We start from the raw sequence: 18,469 nt of genomic DNA on the forward strand, positions 1-18,469 counted from the left end.
CGTCTACCCTCGTTGAATAATAGCCTCTCCTGCTATAGCCAATCAATCTTCTTTTGTTAACTGTTGAATAACTTACGAGTACATAATTTTGTTCAAATATAGAACCTAAGCTACCAATCAGGCCCAGTCCAGAATAAGGTAGTTGGAATCTCCAAACCAATTTTTCTATGAGGATCTGCTACAACAGTCATAAAGGATCAGAGGCAGAAGAACAAGTCTGTAACGTTGGAAGGTGCCTTAAAGGGTTATTCATGATGGAATATGAGGAAAAAAATCCAAGCAGTAAATCATCAGATCAAGCAAAAGAGAGAGACTCAAGACACTGGATGAAAGCAGTGATAGGGACACAAGTTCAGAGAGGAAGAGCAGAGACAGGTAAGAGATCCTTAAAGGCCACGATAAGGAGTTTGGACTTTATTTACTACACTGTGGGGAGCTTTTAAAGGTTTTGTAGCAGGATGGTGCTGTTTTAGGAACGCAACAGGCATTTATTAATTTTTAATTATTTATTCCTATGTGCTAGGCGTTGCTTGTGCTAAGCAATGGAGATAGTCTCTGCCTTCATGGAATTTACATTCTGATGGGGGAAAACAATACACAAAAGGAAACTGAAAAATGTGGAGAGGAAGGTGGGAGAGGTGATGAAGGAACAGAAAAGGGGTGTGGTGTTGAATTCTGGGAAGTCAGAAACACAGCTAAGAATGAAGGCTGTCTCTTCTGGGACTATACCAAATGAAGGCACTGGGGAGAACTCACCAATGGGAGAAAGGGGCCAGCATGTTGGAGGGAAGCTAGAAATATATTATATATCTGAGTTCAAATCCAGCCTGTGCCACTTAACATTCATGTGACCTAGAACAGATGATTTACCCTCTGTGGGCTTTGATTTTCTCCTCTGTTGAAAAAAAATGAAGAGTTTAGACTCCCTGAGTTCCCTTCTTGCTCTAAATTATATGGTGATACCTGTGTGTAGTGGGTTTGGAAGCAAAGAACCTAGCTGGCTCTGCCACTCCCTACCCATGTGACTTTAGGCAATTCACTCAAATTCTCTGGACTGCATGGATTTCTAAGGTCCCTGGCCTAGTCAAAATCTATGATCTGAAAAAAATAAAAGGGCTGTACTTGATCACTTCTAAAGACCCTCTAGCTCTAAGTTCCTTCTATCTCTTAACCTGTTTAACAAATAATTTACTGTTTTATGCATGCTTAAAAAAATCTATTTAGTGAGAGGAATTTGGAATCCATATCCCAGCTGCAGTTGTCCCTCATTTATACCAGGTACAGCTATAGTAAAACAGCTTTGCTCATGAAAGCTGGGTTGCAGCCTTATCACCTAGACCTGGGACTTCCTAGTCTCTGCAGCATCATTGCACTGCCTGGTGCATTAGCGTTAAAAATTATGGTGATAACATGATGTTCTTCAGAAAGAAAAAGACTCACAGCCAAAAAGCCTTCTTTCTCTTCCAGGAAACCCGAGGAGATGTAATTTAGACGCAGGGTATAGCCTGACACATGGATATATTGAATAAGAGCAATTCACACCAGCTGGGATTTCAATAGAGGAGAAAAGCACTTCTCTCACCTTCTGCATGAGCCAGTAGATAAAAATGATTTGACTGTTTTCGATAAATTCCATTTTAAGGGTATGTTTGGGGGGATGTGGAATGGGACCCACAGGAGAAAGGGCCAAGCACTGGAGCAGATTAAAAACTGGCTTTGAAAGGGAGAAACCTTTCAAAGAGCTGCAAAATCTGGGGAACGAAGGTGACTTTGCCTGCCTGTGGGAACTCAATGGATACAGGGTATTTAATGCCCCTGCAAGTGATAAAGATGTTTTATTAGACAGTAAGCTGGTTCAGTCTGTAGATGACTCCTTTTTTATTTTGTTGATGGGAAGAGGGAAGACTTCAAGAAGTATATTTCCACACACTTTGGGTCATTGGGAGGCAAAATAGCAGAGGGAATATAAGGTTTTGGTGGGGATGGAAAGAGAAGGAAGGAAAGGAGAGGAGCAGTTCATTTACTCTAAATGAGCATTTCAGCCCTCAGCAAGTCCACGATGAAGGTGTCTGTCTAGTTAAATGACTGCCCAGGTCCTCTGAATCAAAGGATTTAGAGCTGAAAAGGTCTTGGAAGGTCACTGACCCTCATTTTACAGATAAGTAAGCAGACACCCAAAAGGTGAAAAGTCATGTCCAAGGTCACAGAGAGAGTCAGTAGGAGAGCTACTAAAAATTGAACTCAGATCCTTTGATTCATGTTCTTCCTACTATACCACAGCAGCTGTACCTTGGGGAAATAGCTGCTACCATCTCCTTTCCCATCAGGGCATTCATCTGAAGTGACACCAATCCTGTGCCACTCCTTGTCTCTGATGTAATGGCCATTCAAATTCATACAAACTATGGATTCACACGGCTAGTAAGTGGCAGCATCAGGTTCTTGTCCTTAGATTCTTACCCAGAGCTATTGCCAAGGGACATTGTGACTAAGAAGAAAGAGTAACTGAATTTAAATCACAGCTTTATAAGAGCGATGGTGAGGCATGCCTCCCTCTTCTCAACAAATGGGTGGTGGAAGCATATAAGTGGCTAGGCTGCCCAGAAGACAGACCGCTGAACCTGATGTCAGTTACCCTTGAGTGCAAACTAAGCTTCAGAAACTTGCTAGTTCTGTGTGATCCTAGGCAATTCCTTAGAGGTCTGCCTTGGTTTCCTCACCTATGAGATGAGTTATTGTGAGAATCAAATGAGGAAATATTTGTAAAGTGCTTTTTGAATCTTAAAATGCTATGTAAATGCTAGCTATTATTATTATTAGCACTAAGGTCTCATTGTATCATGAAATATTTTTTAAAATATTATTTTCACAGTATTATGGTTTGAAGACCTTGATCTCACCTGAATGAAAATCCTTATCAGGCTTCTTTGAATAGAAGATTTAATCAATGCCAAGAAGATAGTGTCCTACTCAGGAGTCCCTGGTTTCATTGGAATCAAACACCTAGTCAATCTGGTTCAAACAGGAAGAGAACTTGATTCCCTGAATCTAAGAGAGAGAGAGAGAGACTGAGAGAGAGACTGTCTTATTTGTGGTGACCAAATGTCAGTCAACAAGCATTTATTAATCAATTATTATGTGCCAAGCACTGTGCTAAGTGATGGTGATACAAAGAAACAGACCCTGCTTTCAAGGAGCTCACATTCTCATATGAGACAGCACGTAACTAACTAGGCACACACAAGATATATAGTAATACAAAGCAGATGGAAGGTCATGTCAAAGGAAAAAGCTCTAGCAGCCTGGGGATCAGGGAAGGCTTCCTAAACAAGGTGGGACTTGAGCTGAGTCTTGGAAGCCTGGGAAGCTAAGAGGTAAAGGTGAGGAGGCAGAACTTTCTGGGTGTAGGGGAAAGCCAATCAAAGGTACAATCAGGAGATGGAGGGTCAAGTTTGATGAAAAGCAAATAGGCCAGTATAGTAGGATCACAGAGTTTGTGGAAGGAAGAAAAATATTAAAAAACTGGGAAGGGAGGAATGGGCTAGGTTAAGAAGCTAAATATCATTGTATTTTACTTAATTTAACTGAGATGAGAATCTCTTTGAACATACTTCACCAGATGAAAAAAAGAATAGTTTGGTTTCAGAAAAATATTTCTCCAAGAGTACCCCCAACATTAGTGTTACTATTGTTCTGTTTAAGCTAATCAAAACCTAAACCTAAGCTATGCCTTTTTGTTTCATAATTATTTTAGTTTTTTTATTTTTTCAATTTTTCAATTTATTTTAAACATTCTTATCTTTTAAAATTTTGAGTTCCAAATTCTCTCTCCCTTCTACCCCTCTCCAACTCATCAAGAAGGCAAGTAAAATGATATTAATTATGCATGCAAAATCATGAAAAATATTTCTATATTAGCCACAGTAGAAAAAAGCAAAAAGGAAAGAAAGCAAGAGAATTATACTACAATTTGCACTGAGAGTTCATCAGTTCTCTCTCTGGAAGTGTATAGCATTTTTTTTCATCATGAGTCTTTTGGACCTGTTTTGGATCATTGCATTCCTCAAAGTAACCAAGTCTGTCACAGTTGATCATTATAAAGTTGCTATTACTTTGCATGTTGATCATTGATCTCTCAGTTCTTCTCACTTCACTTTGCAGCAGTTCATATAAGTCTTGCCATGTTTTTTTTTTCTGAAACTAACCCCCTTTTCCTTTCTTATAAGCACAATACTGCTCCATTGCAATCATATGCCACAGCTTGTTCTTCTATTCCCCAGCTGATGAGCATCCTCTCCAGTTTTGAATCCTTTGCCACCACAAAAAGAAATGCTATAAATATTTTTGTCCATTTTTCTTTTTTTTGATCTCTTTGGAGTACAGACCTAGTAGTGGTATTGCTGTGTCAAAGGATGTGCACAGTTTTATAGCACTTACAACATAGTTCCAAATTGTTCTCAGAATGGTTGGACCAGTTCATAACCAACAGTTTATAAGTATCTTTTTTTTTTATCATTTCCACCAGTATTTGTCATTTCTGATAGGTGTGAGGTGGTACCTATGAGTTTTCATTTGTTTTTCTCTAATCAGTAGAGATTTATAGTATTTTTTCATGTGACTATAGAAAGTTTTGATTTCTTCTTAAAATTGATTATTCATATCCTTAGACCATTTATCAATTGGAGAATGGCTCTTATTTTTTATAAATTTATTCTGTTCCCTGTATATTTGAGAAATGAAGTCTCTATCAAAGAAATTTGCTGTAAAAAACGATACTAATCTTCGTTATCTATGGTACCTTTTAGCAAAATGTAGTTTCCCTGAGTATCTCCTTTAATTGGGTGTATTTATACTTCAGCTTTGTCTGAGATCATGATTGCTATCCCTGCCTTTCTTACATTAGCTGAAGCATAATAGATTCTGCCCCAGGCCATTATTTTTACTCTGTTGTGTGTCTCTGTTTCAAGGGTATCTCTTGTAAACAACATGTTGTTGGATTCTAGTTTCTAATCCACTCTATCTGCTTCCATTTTATGGTGAGCTCATTCCAATCACATTCACAGTTATGATTACTAACCCTGTATTTCCCTCCAACCCATTTTCTTCTGTTTATTCTTGTCTCTCTCTTTTTATCCTGTCTCTCCTCAAGAGTCGATTTGGCTTCTGACCACTGCCTCCCTTAATCCACCCTCCTTTTTATCATTCCCCCTGCCATTTCTCTTATTTACCCTCTTATTTCCCTATTAAGTAAGATAGATTTCTATATCCAAGTAAGAGTGTGTGTGTATACACACTCACAAAGATATACATATACACATATGTGTGTATATATATATGTGTGCATATATATAGAAATACATATACACTTCCCTCTTTGAACCAATTCCAATGAGTGAGGTTCAAGCATTGCCCACCCCCATCTTCCCCTCCATTGTAAGAACTCTTTTGTACCCCTTTTATGTGAAAAAAATTTCCTCATTCTACCTCTCCCTTCCCTCTTCTCCCAAATGCATCCCTCTTTTTCACCCCTTCAGTTTTTCTTTTGGAAATCATCCCAACATAATCAACTCACACCCATGCCTTCTATGTAAACTCCTTTTAACTGCCATAATAAAGTTCTTAGGAGTTGCATATATCTTCCTGTATATGAATGTAAACAGTTTAACTTTGAGTCTCTTATGATTACTTTTTCATGTTTACCTTTTTATTCTTCTCTTGAGTCTTGTTTTTGAATATCAAATTTTCTATTCAGCTCATGTCTTTTCATTAAGAATACTTGCAAATCATCTATTTCACTAAATATCCATTCCCCTTGCCCCCAAGGATTATACAGACAGTTTTTGATTTACATAAGTGTGCCATTCTGCAGACCACTACATAAAACAATTTTTACATAATTCGAATTTGCCTGCGGGTGTGGGGAAGGAAGGGAGGGAAGGAGGCAAGAATGGGAGGACACACCCACGGAGAGGGAGCCTGTGCATAGTTCAAGGACACGTGGGAGCTAGAAATAGAGAAGTGATAGAAGGAAGAAGGACATGTGAGGGGCTGGCCAGAAGTCAAAGGAAGAACATATGGGGGGCAGACATGTGGGGGCTGGTCATGGACACTGACAGGAGAGGACAGGAGACACATGGGGGCCAGGGACAGACACATGGTGCCAGATGGATGGAAAACAGACACACAGGGGCCAGACACATGGGCAGGTAGTTGGAATGGGGGAAATATCTCCTCTCTTAGCACTGGTCTCAAGCCAAGTCCCCATCTGGTGGTGGTGGTCTCTCCACTCGTCTTCTTCTGCTTTCACTTGGAAGGTTTTTTAAAAGGTATCTTTTTGGTGGGGGTGGGGATGGGAGGCCATGGAGCACTGAGCCAAAGAGCAGGAGCAGAGAGAGAGAGCACACAGTACTATGAAGTAAAGTTAACATAGGTGCTTTTTTAAAATGTGGATTTCTTTCAGAATTCTTTAAAGTAGAATTTGTATGGTGCAAATTTACATAAAGTGAAAAGTATACTCAGTTTTTCTGGGTAGGTTATTCTTGGTTGAAATCCTAGCTCCTTTGCCTTCCAGAATAGCATATTCCAAACCTTCTGCTTCTTTAACATAGAAGCTGCTAAATCTTGTGTGATCCTGACTTTGGTTCCAAGATATTTGGATGGTTTCCTTCTGGCTATTTGCAATATTTCTCCTTGATCTGGGAGCTCTGGAATTTGGCTATAATATTCCTGGGAGTTTTCATTTTGGGATCTCTTTCAGGGAGGTGATAGATGGATTCTTTCAATTTCTATGTTATCCTGTGTATCTAAGATGTTTGGGCAGTTTTTCTTTATGGTTTGTTGAGATATGACATCAAGTCTCATTTTTTTTTTAAATCATAGCTTTCAAATAGTTCAATAATTCTTAAATTATGTTTCCTGGATCTATTTTCCAGGTCAGTTGTTTTTCCAGTGAGATATTTAATATTTTCCTCTATTTTTCCTCATTCTTTTGTTTTTGTTTTATTGTTTCTTGATGTCTCATGGAGCCATTGGCTTCCATTTGTCCAATTCTAATTTTTAAGGAATTATTTTCTTCTTTGAGCTTCCATACCTCTTTTTTCCATTTGGCCAATTCTGTTTTTAAGGAATTATTTTCTTCAGTATTTTTGTGCCTCTTTTACCAAGCTGTTAATCCTCTTTTCATTACTTTCCGGTATTGCTTTCATCTCTTTTCCCAATTTTTACTCGTCACTCTTATCTCTTTCTTGAACTCTTCCAGGCATTCTTGTTGGGCTTGGGTCCAATTAGCATTTTCTTTAAGGCTTTACTTGTAGCTGTTTTCACATTGTTGACTTCTTTTGAGTTGGTCTTCCCTGCCACCATTGTAGCTTTTTATGTTCAAGTTCTTTTGCTCATTTCCAGCCTACATCTTGAATTTGAACTTTATGTTCAAGTTGGGCTCTGGACTATTGGGAAAGTTCAGCTGGGTGGATACCTGTACTCAGCCGTCTTGACTCTGCCCCATTTTGTAGTTATTATAAAATGTAAATGGACATTGCTTATATGAAAAAGAATTTATTAGCAGGGAAAACTTTTCCCATTGGACCTCTCTCTACAAGTAGTAATGTCCTTTATCCCTTTCCCTGTTCAAAGCCACCCACCTGCTCCAACTGGAAATGCCTTAAAGCTTGCAGCCTGGGGCCTTTCCTAGGCTTTGTATGGCCTTCTGCAGGAGCTTAACCTCTAGAGCTAGTTTTCTCAATTGTACAATGGAGAATATGGCACTTGTTCTGTCTACCTTGCAGAATTGTTGCAAGGATTCTAGGAAAGAGAAATTAGAGGTCATTTACGCTAACCCCCTCATTTTACAGATGAGATAACTGATTCAATCATACACATCACACAGCTAGTATGTGTCAGAAGAGGAGTTTGAACCTGGGTCTTCCTTACCCAGAATTAACTCACTGCTCATTTCATCTCACTACCTGTGTATGTGGAAACACTTGGAAAACCCTAACATTATAAAATGTACCAGTCATTCAACAGGCATTTTTAAAGTTTCTACTATGTGTTAGGTACTATTCTAGGTGCTAAGAATATAAATGCAAGAAAGTATCTGAAAGTAGATAACATTGTACGAGAAGGGTGTACCAAGTTCTACTGGTAAGTAAATATAGGAGAAATCCACTCTTCCACATCATCCCCTTCTCCAATACACCCTGATTTGAGAGAGTGGTATTAATACCTCCAGGAGTCAAGAAAGATGTCAGAGGTGATTAATCTAAAGCTAATCCTTTAAAGAAGCTAGAGATTCCAAGAGGGGAAGGTGAGGAGAAACCAAAATCAGGCATGGCAGACAGCCTATAAGGTACTGAGGGGGGGATGTGGAATGTTTTGGGTGACAGGGAGTGATGTATAATCAACCTGGAAAGGCAGGCAAGAGCTAGATTAAGAAGAGCTTTAAATTGTCCAACAGAGGCATTTGTACCCAAAGGCAACATGATCCCAGAGAGGCTTCTTGAAGAGAGGAGTGACAGTCAAGCCTGTACTTTGGGCAGCCAGGGAGAGGTGGATTGGAGAAGGGAAATGCCTGAGGAAGATCACTTAGGCTACTAAAGTCATCCAGGTGAGAGGCAATGAGGCCTCAACCAGGGTGATTGTGGTATGAGAAGAAAGACAGAGGTAGACAGATAGACACAAGAGACATGGAGTAGGGAGAATGGACAAGACTCACGAACTGACTGAATGGGGTGGGCAAGCAGTAAGTGATAGTACCACAGTGGCATGTCAAAAGCCTGAATTCAGAACCAGAGGTTCAAGGCAATCTACCTCTCGTGCTTTGAGCTGCCCTACACATTTTAGTTTCTTTCCCCAGCAATCAGCTTTCCCCTGCCCCTGACTCTTCCGTAAAGATAAGGCAGCCCATGAGTGGGGCTTCAGGTCCCTCTGATTGTGTCCCTATAATCTAAGACCTAGGGTCCTATCTGATTGGGGCAGATGGACAGGGGTCCAGTGTCTACAGTCACTAAGGATGGAGCTGCTACTTGGTACTTGTTCCTGGGTGTTGTTGAAATAAGCTTGGATTTACTTTATAATTGCAAGTCATAGGTGCCATAGGTAGCATAGCTTTAGACCTGGGAAGGACCTGAAGGTCATCTAGTCCAACCTTTTTTATCTTACAGTTGAAAAAACTGAGGCCTAAGGAGGTTAGGTGACTTGCCCAAAGTTATACAGGTAGTGAGTGGCACAGAGCCAGCATTCAAAATCCAGATTCACAGACTTCAAATTTAGTGTTTCTGCTTGTTACCTCTCAATATAATCACTTTGTGTAACTTAATTCAATCCTCATCACTAATAGGTTACTCTGTCAGGCTAAAACAGCACACACCACAATGGCAGTGTTCCTTCTAGGCTGTGTATATCAGCTGTAGGGGACAACACCTAGTCTCATTAACTCTTTCTTCAGGGCTGGGCCCCACTCTAGAGGTCCCCTTGTAGTTTAAGTTCTATATTGTAATAAAATGAGACATTCATAGCTTATTCCACAGTTAACAAAAGGAAATTTATTTGACCATAATAGCAGAAGGATATTTAACAATAATTGAATCGAGGACACCTCAAGTTGATTTAGCTCCCTTGCCTGAATTAGCCATAATTTTCAATTAGCTAAGAATCAGAGAGCACCTAAAGCTCCTTATCACTTTGTACTTAAGTGACCAGGATGATACCAACAGCATGAGCCTTTAATCCCTTGACAAAATCAATTCTTTGAGGAGAATCTTAATACATTTTAAGAAAAAATGAACTTAGCTCACATGGAGGCAGCAGTTAGGACATCCAACTGACCATAGGCAAATATGTGTAGAGTATGTGTATTTGTGTCTATGTCTATGTATGTATATTGGAACTTTGCAGTCTTCTTTTTCTTCCCCCTCTTCCCTTCCCCAAGCAGCTACCTCAATCCTGGTTTTCCAACTTCTCCCTACTATCGAAACTAATATAATTTACATTTGATTGATTTAGGGTGAATTTTAATGTGTTGCCTCAAAGAGAATGTTAGGGGGAAGAGAGTGTCATGGAAAGAATTTAAGCCTCAGTTCTTTCATCTGCAAAATTCCTACTTCATAAGGTTGTTGTGAGAATAAGTAAAATAATGTATGTGAATTGATTTGCTAACTTTAAAGGGCTATATAAATGTAAGTTAGGATTGGCATTTGGACACAGAAGCACTGAGTTTGAATCCTAACTCTTCTCCTTATTATATGTTACCTTGTCATCTTGCTGGGCCTCAATTTACTCATCTATAAAATTATGGGGTTGAAATAAATTATCTCTAAGGAACCTTGTGGCATTAAATTGATGCAAGAAGGCCCTTTTAATAGTAAAAGACTTTGTTCCTTCTTGAAGGAATTTCAGGAATCAACCAGCAGATGGGGAGAAATTTCATTTTACATGACTAGCTGAGAAGCACAGTTAATCAGTGAATGTGAAGATTCATTCCTTCCTGTAGTCATTTCTTCAAAAAAGATTTAAGTGCCTACTATGTGCTAAGAAGTGAGGAAGACAGAAGGTTGAGATAAAATAAGATCATTGCCTACTTGGATATTATAGGAAGATAATCCATAAACATATAATAAAAATATCACATGGTAAATGCATAATAAAAGTTCAAAACAAAGTGCTATGTGAATTTTAAGAGCAAGGTTATTACTTCAGAGGATTTGGGGGAGGAAGGGAATCTGTACAAGCTTTAAGATGCTATGTGAATACAAATTTAAATAAATAAAAATTTTAGATAAAAAAGTATAAATACAAATTATTATTATTTTAGAACTACCTTTATTCCTTTCTGAGCTATAACCCTTACTCTTCAGATTTCTTTCTCCACCATGATCCAACAGAAGATCTTTCTGGAAGATCTCTTTACTCCTCTGGCCCTTTCTTTTGGTCAGTTCCTCCCAGAACCTGTATTAAGGAAAGTGTCTAAGCTGATCATGTTCATGCCTTCATTCCTCTCTGGGTTCCATTCAATTTTCCCGACTTTTTTCATTTGTCCCTCTTTCGGTACCTTCTCTCTGCTCCCCTTTTCACCTTCCTTTCATGTGTTGTCTTCTCCCACTGGAATGCAGACTCCATGAGAGCAGGGAATATTTTTCTTTTTGCTTATATTTGTGTTCCTAGCACTTGGTATATTATCTGGCAAATAGTAAGTGCTTATCGAATGCTTATTGACTTATTGATGACCATTTGTACAACATTTCTATTCCAAAACTTCCTCAAAATGTGGAGGTGACCTAAGGTTTTTTAAGTCTATGCTCCGGTGGTAGGACTTCTGGCAGATTCTATCAGGCTGGAAAGGCTTGACAGACTGGGTCTGTTGCCTGAATGCCAGCCTAGTGAAGCAGGGAACCAACCCACAAACAAAGAATGACCAACAGGTTGGCTGTTAGGGAATGAAATTTGGCCATCAGAACCCATGAAACAAATAAACATATTGAATGGCCCTTGATTCTATGTAGTCACCTTCTGTGTCTTCACTGATGGATGCAAAATAATATGAAAGGGAACAGAAGGTGCTAAGCATCTCAGTTTTTAGTCTATCAACAAACATTCAGTTAGCTCTAAGTTAATTAGAAAGAACTTTGGCTCGAGTCAGATGTTCAAATGCCATCTCTAATGCTTCTACCTAGGTGACCTTAGGTATGTTACAACCTCCTACAACCTCAGTTGTGACTAATATAAAAGATAAGGGTTTTAGACTAGATGCCCTGAGGCCCCTTCCAACTCTCAATTTATGACATTATGATCCTGTCTCAGATACTTACCAGCCTTTCCCTTGCTGAAGAAGAATGGCTATTTTGGTAAAAGAATGGAAAACTGCTTCAGAGAGAAAACAAAGAAGAAAATAATTCTGAAGAGGTAAAGGCCAACTTAATTTGTGTCTAGGGATTGAAAGGTGGAAGAATGAGAAACAGAGAAGGAAGGGGGGAAAGGAATCACTGAATTCTTAGAGTTATGTAATGAGTCAAGGAGACTCTTCCTATAGAAGGTTTGTTGTCATTGTTGAGTCGTTTCAGTCACGTCCTACTTTTCATAACCCTATTTTTGGGCTTTCTTTGGAAAGATATTGGAATGGTTTGCCATTTCCTTCTCCAGCTCATTTCACAGATGAAGAACTGAGGCAAACAGGATTAAGTGATTTGCCCGAGGTCACGCGGCTAGTAAGTGTCTGAGGCCAGAATTAAACTCATGAAGATGAGTCTTCCTGATTCGTAGGCCAGTGCTCTATCCATTGTGACACCTAGCTGCCCCCTGCAGAAGGTAGAGGTGGGTTAACAAGAAAGCAATTCCTAGTGGTCTTAGGAATAATGATGTTGCTTCTCAAAATGCTGTCAAAGTGTCATCTAAGAATAGTCTGAAGAAGACGAGGTGAATAGTGCTGCTGTCTGGTGAATCTTTGCTAAGGGAGACTAAGGCAGTTCTTTGCTGACTTGACATAAATAACAACCCTGTCTCTGGTCTTCTTGGTACACATATCTTTGACACAAGAAAGGCACAAAGACCTATTACTTATTACAAAGACCTGATTACTTTTATCCCCTTTTTATGATTCATGCATTGCCAGAAGGAATCTAGAAAGCGGGTTTAAAAAAGTATCCAAGTATAGGACAATATCCACCATTATTAAAGGGATGAAAACAATTATAAAGGGAAATGGTGATCACAAAAAACCATAATGATTTCATTAAGACCACGTCATGCCTTGTATGAAATGATGCAGACTGAAGTAAACAGAACCAGGAAACAAATATACACAATGACTATAACAATATAAATAAACTAACAATAAAATGAAACTGAATGGTATGTAATTATAATAACTAAGCTTGGCTCCAGATAAGAGATGAGAATATATAATTTCTTTCATTGAAGTAATAGGGGATTCAGAGTGTGCAATGTCACATATACCAAATACGGTTGATATGCTGGTTGGTTTGGCTTAACTCATTTCCCCCCTTCATTAGAAGTTTCAATTGTTACATGAGGGAGAATTATACACCTAGAAATGACTGTGATATAAAGATAAAATACATTCATAAAACTTTTTTTTTAAAAAAAGAAAACATTCTAGACCAATTTCCCTTTTGTTAGGGTTACTAAACTGGTATACCATGGGAAGACATTGTCTACCTAGATTTTAGCTAAATATTTGGGCAATTATCTCATACTCTCCTCATGAAGAAAATGAGCTAGATGATAGTTAAGTGCATTTGGGACTAGGTGAAAAATTGGGACCAAAGACTAGTAATTAATGGTGTCAAGGTTAACCCAGAGGAAGAATAGTAATGGAGTGTCCCAGGAATCCATTCTCAGATTGGTCCTCTTACACATTTTTTGTTATTGACTTGGATAAAGGGCTAGAGGGCCATTTATTAGACCAGAAGAGGACAAGAAGCTAGGATGGATAGCTAACACCTAATATGACAGAGTCTAGATCTAAAAAAAGAAAATCTCATCAGGCTAAAGCAGGGGACTAAATTTAATGTGCACTCAAATTTATTATATCTAATAATAATCAATCATCCATTTGTATGGCACTTTAAAATTGCAAAACATTTTCCTTATAGGGATAAATATAATATCCATTGGGGAAAAAAGCTATACAAGTGTAAGATGAAGATGATGATGATGATAGCTAAAATGGACATAGTGCTTTAGGGTTTGCAAAGTGCTTTATAAATATTATCTCATTTGATCATCATAACCTGGGAGGTTGGTGCCAATCTTATCTCCATTTTACAGATGAGGAAACCAAGGTAGACAGAGTTAAGTGAGTTGCCTAGGGTCACACAGATGGTGTAAAGCTACATTTGAACTCAGATCTTCCTGAAGTCTGCTTTGCCACCTAGATAGCATTACACGTGAAGGAAAAAAAATCTCCAAATTCAAATGAGTCAACAGTGTGGCATGGCAATAAAAAAAAAAAATCATTTGTTCTTAGTCTCTAATAGAGGCAGAATGTCCGTAACAAAGCAAGTGGCGGTCATGCCAAATTCTGCCCAGCTCATACCACTTCAGGAGTACTTATTCAGTTCAGGGAGGCCTATTTTAGGCAGGATATCCACAAGCTGGAGAACATCCAGAAGAAGGAAACCCAGATGGTTGGGGGAACAGAATCAATGCCATATGAGGATTGGCTGAAGGAACTGGGATGTTCAGTCTGGAGAAGAGATTCAGCCGGCGGCTATGATAGCTGTCTTCTAGCATTTGAAGGGCTGTCATGTAAAAGAGGGATCAGACTAGTTCTGCTCAGCCCCACAGGGCAGAACGAGGAACAATAGTTAGAAGTTACAGAGAGGCAGATTTTGGCTGATGTAAGGGAAAGCTTCCTAACAATTAGAGCTGTACAGAAGTGGAAGGAACTGCCACAGGATTAGTGGATTCTTTAAATAGAGCCTTGGTGACTTCTTTTTGGAGATAGTGTTAGAAAGGGGTCTCTATTTCATTATAGGTTAGTCTAGATGGTCTCTGGGGTCTTAACTGAGGTCTCCTTAGTTCTAAAAAAAGAATTCCCTTACCCCTTCTCTTACCCCTTCTAATTACTGTTCCATACCTCTGCTACCTTGCTTCTTATGTAACCTACCTTCGGTAGGTCCACCAAAAGGCTTGGAATGGAAAAAGAGATGGATGGAGATCTCTGTTGGCAGACTTAAGATCCTCTAGCCTAGGAAGGGTTTGGTCAGATTTGATCTGATGGCAAACTACCTAGAATGCAATTGACTTTGGCCTTAAATGCCAAGCTGGCTCACCCACCTCTGGAGGGGGAAAGGATTTATGGATAAAAGGGGAAATGGGAGACTCTGATGCTGGCAGAGGTTGGAACCAAACCCAGCAATCCCAGCTGGATTATATAAATATGTTCAACTTTGCTATCATGGTTTGAGCCAAGTGACTCCATTATCCTTAATGATGAAAAGAGTTTGTTATAAAAAATCTTTTAAGATCTTTTCTATCTTTTGTCTCTTTGTTGCCCTCCTCGTAGTTTCATCCTTAAGTATTTTTGGAACTAACTCTGCTTAATTGGGTCTCTTGACAAACTTTCTTTAAACTTGTTTTTCTTCCTTATGTTTCTTAGGTTTATGAGGTGATACTCTTACTAACTCCTGCATTAAACTGGAATCACTACAGAACCCCAGAACTAGAGGCTGATTCTCTGTGCCCCTCATTAAACTTGTTTTTTCCCATGTTATTCCCAGCATAAGGTTTCCTTCCAGAATAAAGATAACCTCTAGTGTTTTAGTTCTGACCTTGCACCTGCCCTAGCCCCACCCCACCCAGTGGCCTGCCCCTAGTTCTTTTTCACTGGATGAGCTCAGAAGGCAGAAACCCTTAGATCGAACAGCAATGAGCACACATTCTTGCTCTTAGTGGTGTCAGCTTCTTCATTGCTTTCAGTTTGCTACATGTGGCTCATGTCCTATTTCTTCTTTGAGGGCAGTGGTTGTCTCCTGAGAAACCAGGACTGCAAATGAGGGAGGGGGAGAATATCCTTCAATAGTCCGTACATATCAATAGTATGCCCTTACCTCCCTACCCTCAACATCATAAGGTTAGAGTCTAGCCACACAGGCAAGTTCAGAGAATTTTTCTGGTCAAGGTTTGGGGAAAACTGATTCATTCATTTTTCATAAATATTTATTAAGAACCTACAGTATCCAGAGAACAGTGGGAGGTACATTTGGAGGAGATGCTAATTTAAGATAAGGTGCTTACATTTCTTTCAAGAAGCTTTTTGTCTAGTTGGGAGATAAGACAAAAACTTAGATAATCATGTAAAGACCTTTACCACAGGCAGAATTTTAAACAACTAGGGATTTTATATTAAGGTATGTAATAATAATAATTTTTTAAAAAATAGAAATGTAGAAGGTATAGTCCTGCTGGCTTCACCTAACCCTTTTGTTCTTTCCCTTACATTCATTTGCATACCAAAGGGTATTATGGGAATTGAGAGGAGTCTCATTGCTTCCACACAACAAATTCGGGGTTTTCTTGGGGTTGGGAATGATATAGCACTTAGCACATAGTAAGTGCTATATAAAAGTTAGCTATTACTAATAACGATAATAATAGCTAACATTTATATAGTACTTTAAGGTAGATGAAGTGCTTTACAAATATGATTTCCTCTTACCCTCATAATCATGAAATGCAGATGGTATTATTTTCCCTATTTTATAGTCGTGGAAACTGAGTTAGGCACCTATTAAGTGACTTGCCTGAGGTTATACAACTAGTAAGTATCAGAGGCTGGATTTAAACTCAGGTGTTCCCAACTCCGTGTTCCCAACTCCATGTCCAGTGATGGCTGTAGTGAGGATAATGAAGGAGTCACCAGGAGGAAAAAGTCAAAAGAACAGACTTAATTTTAGTCTAGCTAATTGTGCCAGCTTTGCTGACTGCCTAGCTAAGTGTGGTGGTTCATAGCACTTGACTATTCAGTTAAGGAGCTTCTCTTGCTAGGGAGTTTATTACTAGTTTGCTAGAGAGTTTGCTACTAGTTTATATAATCCAGTAGATAGTGGCAGAAAACAGCAGCTGGCTCTAAAACAGAAATGTAGAAATGGTGACAGAGGGGTTCAGTGATGCTGAGACCAGTGGAAAAGCAATCCCAGCAACACATGCATCCTTGTCATGTGCATCTTAGTATGTATTCCTTCCTGTGTTCTGACTATACATGCTTGTGCTCTCCATGTAGGTCACCTGGTCATGTTTCTCTACATGTATAGACACTGGGTGCATTCCTTAGTTTCACATATACCCTGCTTCTATTACCTCTGCCACTGGTGATCTGTTGGAGACTGAATTCTATGAACATATGGGAATATCTTTTCTTATCATTTAATTTGATATGTTTTAATTAAATATCTTTTGTTTTTTACTAATATGTCCTCTGGTTTTATAAAAGCAACCACACTGATTGGGGCTCACATACTACAATTTTGAAAGTACCTCAAGCTTAACCTCAAAAATGCTAAGATCTTGGCAACTGATCCCACCACCTTCTGGCAAATAGAGGGAGAACAAATGGAAGCAGTGTCAGATTTTATATTCTTGGGCTCACAAATCACTGCAGATGGTGACTTAAGCCATGAAATTAAAGATGCTTGCCTCTTGGAAGGAAAGCTATGGCAAATCTGGACAGCATACTAAAAAACAGACATCACCTTGCTGACAAAGATCCATATAGTCAAAGCTATAGTTTTTCCAGTAGCAATGTATGGCTGTGACAAATTAATTAGGAAAACTGAGTGCCGCAGAATCAACATTTTCAAATTGTGGTGCTGGAGAAGACTTTTGAGAGTCGTTGGCTAGCAAGATCAAATCAGTCCATTCTTAAAGAAGTTAATTCATGCAATTCACTGGAAGGTCAAATATTGAAGCTTAAATACTTTGGAAACATGAGAAGATGGTACTCATTGGAAAAGACCTTGATGTTGGAAAAGATTGAAGGCAAAAGGAAAAGGGGACATCAGAGGATGAGATGGATAGATAGTGTCATGGAAACAATGAGTATGAGGTTGGATAGACTGAGACATAGTGGAGGCTAGAAGGGCCTGGCATGCTATGGTCCAAGGAGTATAAGGAGTCGGATATGAATGAAAGACTAAACAACAAGCTTGAAGTAGCTTTTTAGGAGACCATCCTCGGAAGGGCCCTAGGTGCTATAATTATTGTGTGATGAATGTTTTGGAGTGGTATAAAAAACAAAGCAGTGAAATCTGAGGATGATAATGGGTACCAAGCAAAGAAGGTTTGTTTTGGAGTTGGGTTTCAGAGGATGAGGGGGAATTCAAAAGTTAGAATGGGAAGAAAGGACATTCCATGTATAAGGAACACTGTGAACAAAGGCACAGAGATGGCAGGGCACAGGGAACATTCAGGTGACACAGTAGTCTAGTTTGACTAGAATGTAAATAAAGTCCATGAGAGTAATATTAGAAAAAAACTAAAAGGACAAAGTGGGACCAAATTGTGGAGGTTCTTGAATGCCAGGCAAAAGAAGAACTTTATGCAGTAAGCAAGAACTTCTGAAGATTTCTGGGCATAGGTGTGACATAATCAGATCTATACATAAGCATTCAAGATCAAACGATTTTGAGTAGAACAATTCTGTATAAAAGTCAAAGGCATAACTGTAGAGTATAGACCTAAAGATAAAAGACTGGAAGTGGGAGAGGACTTGGCCTAGGAAGAAAAAAAATACCAAGGCATTACCCCAAGGATAGGCCAGAAAGGAGTCAAGATGAAACAAAGGAGCAGCATGAGCCTCTTTAATGTTTTAACTTGCACCAGACTAAATGAATAAGTCTGTGACACTGTATATAGTTTATAGACCAAGATTCTTCTCTATAATAGTAAAAACAGATGCAATGTTTAATGTGGCTGAGACTATGCAATTTATTGTAGTGGCCAGAGTAGAAGGATT

The sequence above is a fragment of the Vombatus ursinus genome, unplaced genomic scaffold, assembly GCF_900497805.2.
Source record: "Vombatus ursinus unplaced genomic scaffold, bare-nosed wombat genome assembly UNPS02014813.1, whole genome shotgun sequence".
Lineage (NCBI taxonomy): Eukaryota > Metazoa > Chordata > Mammalia > Diprotodontia > Vombatidae > Vombatus > Vombatus ursinus.